General features: G+C 41.5%; 1 long non-coding RNA gene across 2 annotated transcripts; it reads left to right on the top strand.

The window, feature by feature from the left end:
• Positions 1 to 7,591: 7,591 nt before the first annotated feature.
• LOC143132994 (uncharacterized) lies at positions 7,592 to 8,969 on the top strand. Of its 2 annotated transcripts, none has more exons than XR_012988392.1 (2): positions 7,592 to 7,676; positions 8,593 to 8,969. It is a non-coding gene; the product is annotated as an uncharacterized LOC143132994 (long non-coding RNA). The 2 variants fall into 2 exon arrangements; XR_012988391.1 differs by having other exon boundaries at positions 7,593 to 7,680.
• Positions 8,970 to 10,410: the final 1,441 nt, after the last annotated feature.

Genomic DNA, 10,410 nt, shown 5'->3' with positions numbered 1-10,410 from the left:
CTCTAACCTCCTCTCTCTACTCTAACCTCCTCTCAACTCTAACCTCCTCTCCTCTCCTCTCTACTCTAACCTCCTCTCTACTCTAACCTCCTCTCTACTCTAACCTCCTCTCTCTACTCTAACCTCCTCTCTACTCTAACCTCCTCTCCTCTCTACTCTAACCTCCTCTCCTCTCTACTCTATCCTCCTCTCTACTCTAACCTCCTCTCCTCTCTACTCTAACCTCCTCTCTACTCTAACCTCTTCTCCTCTCTACTCTAACCTCCTCTCCTCTCAACTCTAACCTCCTCTCTCTACTCTAACCTCCTCTCTACTCTAACCTCCTCTCCTCTCTACTCTAACCTCCTCTCCTCTCTACTCTAACCTCCTCTCTACTCTAACCTCCTCTCCTCTCTACTCTAACCTCCTCTCTACTCTAACCTCCTCTCTCTACTCTAACCTCCTCTCTACTCTAACCTCCTCTCCTCTCTACTCTAACCTCCTCTCTACTCTAACCTCCTCTCCTCTCTACTCTAACCTCCTCTCTACTCTAACCTCTTCTCCTCTCTACTCTAACCTCCTCTCCTCTCAACTCTAACCTCCTCTCTCTACTCTAACCTCCTCTCTACTCTAACCTCCTCTCCTCTCTACTCTAACCTCCTCTCCTCTCTACTCTAACCTCCTCTCTACTCTAACCTCCTCTCTACTCTACTCTAACCTCCTCTCTACTCTAACCTCCTCTCCTCTCTACTCTAACCTCCTCTCTACTCTAACCTCCTCTCCTCTCTACTCTAACCTCCTCTCTACTCTAACCTCCTCTCTACTCTAACCTCCTTCCTCTCTACTCGAGGAGATGAGAGCCACATCCAGAGAGGAGCAGCTCAGACAACAGCAGGACCTTGATGTGGCCCTGATACACACACACACACACACTGTCTGCTGAAGGTTGTAGAGGACACGTCCTCTAAGGAAAGCTGCAGACAGTGACATCCAAAGCAGAGCCTCAGCACACACACACACACACACACACACACACACACACAGAGAGAGCAGACTGGACAGCGGTCGCGGGTATTAGGGCAGCAGGCGGCAGTGTGGCTATGACTGCCAGCACTAGCCAGCACTAAAGCAGGCGGCAGTGTGGCTATGACTGCCAGCACTAAAGCAGGCGGCAGTGTGGCTATGACTGCCAGCACTAAAGCATCGGCAGTGTGGCTATGACTGCCAGCACTAGCCAGCACTAAAGCAGGCGGCAGTGTGGCTATGACTGCCAGCACTAGCCAGCACTAAAGCATCGGCAGTGTGGCTATGACTGCCAGCACTAAAGCATCGGCAGTGTGGCTATGACTGCCAGCACTAAAGCATCGGCAGTGTGGCTATGACTGCCAGCACTAAAGCATCGGCAGTGTGGCTATGACTGCCAGCACTAAAGCATCGGCAGTGTGGCTATGACTGCCAGCACTAAAGCATCGGCAGTGTGGCTATGACTGCCAGCACTAAAGCATCGGCAGTGTGGCTATGACTGCCAGCACTAAAGCATCGGCAGTGTGGCTATGACTGCCAGCACTAAAGCATCGGCAGTGTGGCTATGACTGCCAGCACTAAAGCATCGGCAGTGTGGCTATGACTGCCAGCACTAAAGCATCGGCAGTGTGGCTATGACTGCCAGCACTAAAGCATCGGCAGTGTGGCTATGACTGCCAGCACTAAAGCATCGGAACTAGACCAATAAGGAGTCCCCCCCCCTCATATTTTCAACTTCTTGGAACATTCACATCCTTTGAAACTGGAGTTGCTTTGAAATTGTCCGTGTAACGCTCATCAGTTAAATTGCGCTGGTGTGTTAGTGTAGCTCTGTACTTCGCGCTAGTTGGTGATAAGTAGCCCAGCATAAAAAACAAACTCCATGGGGTTTCGTTTCAGTAGATAATTCTGATTTGCATAGTGTTTTGTTAGCAAACGTTTTGGTCATTTATACTGAGAAACATTACCCCACCACCACCACCTTTATCCCTGCCAGATCGTCGCATTAGTCAGATCATTATACAGTATGTTCCAAGACCAAAGTCAGCGCCCAATTCACTTCTACTATAGCCTATGTCATGAGCAACAGGCAGATGCAAGATGTAGTGTGCAAAGAAACCACCGCTTTATTTAATGGCCAGGAGTTTAAACAATGCAAGTCTCCTTCACCAACTCTGCTTTAGCTGCAATCAGTAGACAGGTTCTGCAACAGCAGCATCTTCTCTCTGTTCCTCTCATTGAGTAGCCACTCCCTCCACACACTTAAAGTAGCCACACACTCCCTCCACACACTTACATGAGCCACTCCCTCCACACACTTCACACACTTAAAGGAGCCACACCAATGTTACAAAGGTCTCGTGGGGTCATGTTTGGTTTGCCTATCAGATTTTACTGAGAGAGACAAAGCAAAATTGTCTAGTTAATATTTTGTTTAATTAAGGTATGGACACAGTGCCAGTGTGGAGGCTTGTTTTAGACAGAATTGTTTGTTTATTTTTTGTTTGAAATAGCCTGCTATTATATATTTTATTACTCATTATTATTTATATTTATTTTAGGCTTATTGTAACAATCAGAGCAGAGAAGAAAATTCATTGCAGTTTAATGCTAGCAAGTACACAAATGTAAATACTCGTACTCATAACGATTTAAAAAAAAATGGTATCGGGACATAACTGTGTGTGTGTGTAACTGTGTGTGTGTGTGTGTGTGTAATACACACAAACAAAAAAATACAATTGAACTGGTTCACACACTTGAATGACAACTCTCTAGAAAGTGTTCTCAGAGACTCTCCAAACACTCCTGACATTGTTGTTGTTGATGATCTTTTAAAAACTGTTGTGATTCTGGAAGTGGGTTGTTGCTTTGACATGTACATGGACCTGTGTTTCTCAGAATCTTTTTTTTAAATACCAGCCATTAACTCATGCTCTTTCAGTAGGTGGTTATAGCACAAAAATGGTTGTACTTATTTATGGTAACCTTGGACATGTTCATAGACTCTGTGTTAGAGGATTGCAAATTGCTGGACTTAACAAGACAAAATCTAAGCAAATAGCCAAATACTGCTCTGTGTCAGCCATTATAGGCAGTCTGCATGTATGGAGAAGGCGGTGCCATCTCTACCCCTGATCATATATATTTATCCTGATTTAGCTGATCATATGTATTTATCCTGATTCAGCTGATCATATGTATTTATCTTGATTTACCTGTAAAGCTGTACGCACTTGCACAGTGTTTGTGTTGCTGTGTGAGACTATGGGCTCTTTATTAATATTTGGAATGCTGTGTTGTTGTAATCAGTATTGGTCATCCCAAATAAATGAATTAAATGTGTGTAACTGTGTGTGTATGTAACTGTGTGTGTGTGCACGCGCATCAGTTTCGCAGGCCAGTGCAGTTTCTCTGGTCCGTCAGTCCTGCTGTCCAAGCACTGAAAGAGGAAATATAGCAGTACAGGTCTCTCTCTTCTCTGTGTGTGTGTGTGTGTGTGTGTGTGTGTGACTTTGCTTGCTTGTTTGGTTGTTTTAGCACCAGCTGAATTCAGTGCTCGGTATGGAAGGTAGCTCCTGTGTGTGTGTGTGTGTGTGTGTGTGATATGTCCTTAGTTAAATGTTTGCCTTATATACCCATCTGTCTTTCTGTGTGATTTTAGATAATGTGTTTCAGGGGGATGAGAGGCTGAGGAGAAAGAGCGAGAGAGAAAGAGAGAGAGATGGAGAGAGAAAGAGAGAGAGATGAAGAGAGAAAGAGAGAGAGATGGAGAGAGAAAGAGAGAGAGATGGATAGAGAGGAAGGAAGAGAGAAAGAGAGAGATGGAGAGAGAAAGAGAGAGAGATGGATAGAGAGGAAGGGAGAGAGAGATGGAGAGAGAGGAAGGGAGAGAGATGGAGAGAGAAAGAGAGAGAGATGGAGAGAGAAAGAGAGAGAGATGGAGAGAGAAAGAGAGAGAGATGGAGAGAGAGGAAGGAAGAGAGAAAGAGAGAGAGATGGAGAGAGAAAGAGAGAGAGATGGAGAGAGAAAGAGAGAGATGGATAGAGAGGAAGGGAGAGAGAAAAAGAGAGATGGAGAGAGAGGAAGGAAGAGAGAAAGAGAGAGATGGAGAGAGAAAGAGAGAGAGATGGATAGAGAGGAAGGGAGAGAGAGATGGAGAGAGAGGAAGGGAGAGAGAAAGAGAGAGATGGATAGAGAGGAACGGAGAAGAAGCGTTCAAATGAGGACTCAAAGACCAGCATCATCACACTGGCCTGATTTGATTGAGCCGAAAAACTCTTAGATAGAGAGGAATGGAGGGAAGAGAGAGAGGGAGGAATGGGTTAGAACAGAAGGGAAGGGAGAGAGGGAGGAATGGGTGAGAACAGAAGGGAAGAGAGAGGGGAGAAAGGGAGGAATGGGTGAGAACAGAAGGGAAGAGAGAGAGGAGAGAGGGAGGAATGGGTGAGAACAGAAGGGAAGAGAGAGAGGAGAGAGGGAGGAATGGGTGAGAACAGAAGGGAAGAGAGAGAGGAGAGAGGGAGGAATGGGTGAGAACAGAAAGAGAATGGTGGAGGGAAGAAGAGAGACAGAGGGAGAATTATTCTATGTTTTCAGAGTGACACCTAAGTCTGTAAACACCACCACAAGAGACAGGCACTGTCAAACACACACACACACTTTCTCAGGGCTGAATAGACAGAGTGTTTTTCTGTAGTTGTACATCTCTTCAGAGTCTCCTCCTCTCTCCTCTCTAGACACCTGTCTGAGCTGAGCGGAGCTGTCTGTCTGATAGGAGGGAGTGTGTGTGTGTGTGTGTTTGTCTGAGCTGAGCAGAGCTGTCTGTGGTGGGAGGGAGTGTGTGTGTGTGTCTTTGTCTGAGTGTGTGTGTGTGTGTGTGGGGGGGGGGGGGGGGGGGCTTTGCTCCAGCGGTGCTCTGGGAGCAGTGAGGGGTTAGGTGCCTTGCTTCAACCGTGGATGTGGGCATGGGAGAGCAGTGCTCAATCACTTCCCCCGTCCACATTTTTCCTACTGGTCGGCGATTGAACCGGCAACCCTTTGGTTACAAGCCCGAAGCGCTAACCAGTAGGCCACGGCTGCCCCCCAAGAGGGTGTTGGCAGATGCAGTAGTAATTTCCAGTTATAAGGTTTCTTCTGCATTGTAGCTAGAATGCTATTCTCTTGCTGCAAATCACTTTGGATAAAAGCATCTGCTAAATGGATGAATGTAAATGTTACATTTCATGCTATGCTGAATGACTATTGAAAGATATTTGTAATACTTTTGTAATAATTACTCATGTTTGATATTTTTCTGTATTGTGCTAACAATATTTTATGTCATGTGAGATGATTATTCAACACTTGATTATTCAAATACTTTTTATAATAAATAACATTTTATTGTTGTGAGATCTAATTCATGTAATCAAATTATTGTTTAAATTGGTTAGAAAACTCAAATTATAATGAATGAACATATTTTCAATTAAATTCAATTTAAAATAATTTGTTTAACCTTCAAACTTCAAAATTGGTTTTCATGGAGTAAGTATTTCAGAGTGAAGAGAATGGATTATTTACACTAAATTAATAAAGAAAAGTCATATTTGTAAATTGGGCCAATTAAAACAAACTGTTTTTGTCCCAACAGAATACATTTAAACTGAATGTTTTTTTTAAATGTTGAGTCAAGATTGAATAGATTTTTGATCAATTACATCAATTTATTTACTTTGAACCAATGATTTACTTTTTACAATGTGTGTGTGTGTGTGCGTCTGTATTTGCATGTGTGTGTGTTTGTGTGCTTGGGTCTGAGTGTTTGTGTCTGTATTTGCGTGTGTCTGTGTTTGTGTGCTTGGGTCTGAGTGTTTGTGTCTGTATTTGCATGTGTGTGTGTGTGTGTGTGTATTTGCATTTGTGTGTGTTTGTGTGCTTGGGTCTGAGTGTTTGTGTCTGTCTTGGGAGCTCAGGAGATGGACTCCCAGGTGAATAGCATCTGCAGGAGGGCGAATTATCCTCTGAGCAGAGACTGGCAGCTCTGTCTGTAAACACCACCTTAAGAGGCAGACACTGTTAACCACACACACACACACACACATTTTCTCAGGGCTGAATGGATAGTGGTTGTAGTAGTGTGTGTGTCGTGTACACTGTAAAACCGAACAGTACAAGTAAAACAATGTTTTTGATTTGTAAACACTCAAAAATGAAAAAAAGTTAATAGTACTCTAATCGTCTGTGTTACTTGAACAAATTTGAACTTTTAAGTTGACAGCACTCATCCGCTTTAAGTAATTTGAAAAAATAGAAAGCGTGGGAAACTTCGCAAATTGTAGCAAATTTGTAGGCGGATCTTCTGCCATACGTGGACCGTGTGTACAGCACCAACGCCGAGTGACAAGCGACGCCGGCAACGGTCGACCACCAGATGACAAGAGACGAGAACAAGAGCAGTGAAAATAGACGACGAGAGAGGAGACGACGAGAAGAGAGAAAACCCGCAATTAAACGTAAGTGGAAAAGTGAGGTGCATGTTGACCCTAAAGCACGTCCTTTATCATATTGTTTAAAAACCCGAATGTTTGAAAATATTGTCTTAGGCTACGTGACGTAACTTTATCCGGTTAGAACTAGCTAGCACTAGCAGCTAAGAATTTGGCTGCTGTATGCCAGCACTTGCTGGATCAGCCAGCGATCTAACTCAATTTGCCAATGTGAGTACTAAAAATATGAACTAATTAACCCCCGTTAGCACTATTTAACACAATAGCTTGGAAGTGCAAGCTTTGTGGTGCACTGCTTGATAACAGGGCACAGGTCCTGCAACATTATCGTTTACAGCATGTTAGCAATGTTTCCTCCATTAACGTTAGTCCACTGTCATGTTACTGACTGTCTGCACATTTAAGTCAGTAGCCTAAATTCATTTGACACGGTCACACACAGTTCATGCTCAGTCAGAATGTGTATTATTCGCATGTCAGCTGTGTAGTTGAAAACAACCATTTAATGTGCAAACTGTTCTCGGCCATTTAAGGATGCATTTAAAGTGGCATTTAAAGCGACATCATGAGATGGTGGATTGTCCTAATAGAGATTGTCAGTATGTTCAAATGTGTATTCGTCCTTCAATTCACAGATTCAGAAGTTGATGCAAACAACATTGGCATTGAGAAGGAAGGAGATCATATCAGACGTCCTTCCCCGCAGACATAGCCTATTGGTTCGGTGGTGGCCTGCAATCATGTTGGAATCCCAGGTAAGCATTTATTTTGTACAAATACTTGGAATTGATTCATTTCATGTGTGGTTCTGACCAAATGTGTTTTAAATCTTTACACTTACCCCCCTATTTTGAGTTTTTGCTCGAAATTGCACACCGCCTACTAACAATGGCCCTGTTTCCACATACTAAGAGTGCTTGACCCCCTTTGAAAGCAGAGGTCTTGTAGATTACAACTCCTCCATGGACTTAAGATAAAAAGAATGCTTTGGTTTCAGAAGCTGTACTATCAAAGAAAAGTAATCCTATTGAATTGCATTTTGTAGTTATTAACTGGCTTGACTCCATGTTTTCTCATGCAGGGATCGATCCTCAGATGTAAATATCCGACGTGCTGTGGTGCTCCGTGGCCTTCCTTTCTACCTCCATGAGGATGATGCCACTTTTCTAAAGACATGGGATGTAAGTAAGTATGTTTTCTATTGACATGACAGTTAAAGCGTAACTGTGGAATTAAGCGACCCATGGCCTGTTGTTTCGAGGTCAACGCATGCTATTAGAATGAAAAACAATGAGAAAATTGAGTATACAACATAAAGCAAATACTGGTCCAGCAGCTTAAATGGGTGGTTCAGGATTTTGGACATAGGACCTAATTTCCAAGTTAGCAAGTGTGTTATTTATCAGTGGAGACCGTTTTTAACACGTTTCATATTTATTTGCCTCGGTGTACTATGGAGTGGGTAAGACTGTTTTTAGTGGCAGGCTTACACATACTGTTGACTCGCGCCAGCCTAGCACCTGCGAACTCTGCAACTAGAAGGACTGGATGAAACGTGTTGAAAACGGTCTCCAACTTGTGTTTTTATCTTGGATCTTGGCACAAGGGATTATAACACCTAATCCTGTGTATTAATGTAATATCACACTTGGTAACTTGGAAATGAGGTCCTATGTCCAAAATCATGAACCACCCCTTTAAACTAACCTAACAAGGCATTTGAACTGAACTGAAACTAAAGCCAAATTCCCTGGTAGGTTATCAATAGCTGCTGGGCCACTACTCAGTCTATGTTGCACCAATTTTTTTAATTCTTTTAATTTTATTCTTACGAACAGCCGTGACCTCGAACAACAGGGCTATGTGTCGAATAACGCTGGAGTTACATTTCAAGCTTTTGTTTTTCTGTTTGTTTTTTCACCAAGAAACTCCAGGGAAGTTACTTAGTATTATTTCAAGTAATTATTTCAATAATGCAACTGCCCTGGAAAAGTTTGAAGATAAAATGTTAAACTTAATATGACATGGTATCACTTGACATGTAATGCCTATTAGATATTCAATTAACACACAATTATTCTTTGTTCATTTCTTCAGGTCTCTCAATCGGAGTTCCCAGATATTGAGGACCTTACTGTTGAACTCATTCTGATCAGCACGAACAGTGCAAATGCATCCCTATGCCCAAAGAAGACTCCTGTTGTTTTGGATTGAAATGATTGTTGAATTTCCTAGCATTGGTCAGGCATTTGTCATAAAGTATCTATCTATCTATCTATCTATCTAGATAGATAGTATCTATCTATCTATCTATCTATCTATCTGTCTATCGATCTATCTATCTATCTAGTCTTTATGCCCTTGATCTAAACTGTGTTTATTTGAATTTAGCCTCCACTACAGCCCTGTTCTGAACTCCAACCTGTATTTGTTTCCATGGTTTACATGAAAATAAAAGATTAAGAAGAATTTCACTGGCCTTTGTCAACCTTTTTAATAATTTTCTTTCAAGTCCTTAGTTGAAACTAATCAAAATTGACAAGTTTGTTCAACTTTCTGGAAATTAAAACTTTTAAGTTTTAAATTTAATTTAAAGAATTGGTTGAAGCAAAATGAAATATTTCAGGCTGACATCAATAAATCCAATTAAGCTATCTAAGCTTAATTTTATTAATTACCGTGAACTCATGTAGTTGATGTTTCTTTAACTTAAAAAAACCTTGTTGAACACACTCAAAATTTGCTAGTGAAGACTAATTAAAAAAGGTAAGTTTCTTTGACTTAGCAAAACCGAGTTACTATTACTTAAATTTTTTTGTGTAATCGGTTTCACCAATTTTTTTGAGTTCAATTAACTTGTCGGGTTTTACAGTGTATGAGTGTGCTTGCAAGCAGTTTATAGTCAAATAACATGAATTTAGAACTATGAATTACCTCCGTTTGTCCTGCTGTGTGGTTTCCAGAGTTAAATCCAACAAGTGCAGATGGCATCCGGCTGTCCACATCAAATGTACCGACTGTGGTGACACTATTTTTTCATGGCACCTCTTTTTATATATATATACAGTACATATATAACTTTTTATATATATATACAGTACATATATAACTTATATATATATATATACACAGTACATATATAACTTTTTATATATATATACAGTACATATATAACTTTCAGGGGTTAAAGTTATCCGTCGCTCCGTCAGATATCCGTCAACTTATTTCCATAAAGGACATGCAGATCCCCAAGGGGAAAATGTGTCTTGTACAAAAAAATAATGATGGTTTTTATTTTGAAAACTTGTCTTCCTGCCTGTGGCATTCAGGCCATTCTCTAGCCAAAGTCAGAATCAGAATCACTTATCACTTATCACTATACTTACATACACAAGCACTTATCACTTATCACTATACTTACATACACAAGCAATTTCACTTCGGCTAGAGGTGATAGATAGATAGATACTTTCAAAAGGTGTTAACACTCTAGACATTCACTTTTGAATGAAGTTCCAGTCCTTGCGTAGTGATATGAAAGACGTATCAGAAGCACAAAACCCGTTGCCATTGACAGCGGTAATTATATGTTTGCAGCGGTAATTACATGAATATATTTTACCGTAGAACTTTGGGAAATCCCATTCAAGCCAATGGAGCGTTCTACTTGTCCTGTGAAGAGCTGTGTAACATATTAACATATTAGCATAATATACAAAATACAATATACAAATAAGCAACAAGTACACATGGAGTGGAGTGGATATAAAGTGCAGAAATAATAGTGCAAATGTATGCATGTAATGTATGCAAGGTGCATATTGGGATGATAAGTGTGTAATGTGAAGGATAAGTAGGTGAAGGCCAAAGAGGGATGACCCCACTTAACTGCCCAACGCATCACCGGTTCCTCAC

Source organism: Alosa pseudoharengus, unplaced genomic scaffold (assembly GCF_046254945.1).
Source record: "Alosa pseudoharengus isolate Yale_2024_CS ecotype anadromous, Long Island Sound unplaced genomic scaffold, YU_APseudo_1.1 YU_APseudo_1.1_scf_19, whole genome shotgun sequence".
In the NCBI taxonomy this organism is placed as follows: Eukaryota; Metazoa; Chordata; class Actinopteri; order Clupeiformes; family Clupeidae; genus Alosa; species Alosa pseudoharengus.
Note: the sequence above shows the minus strand (reverse complement) of the source record. Positions and strands in the feature narration are given on the sequence as shown.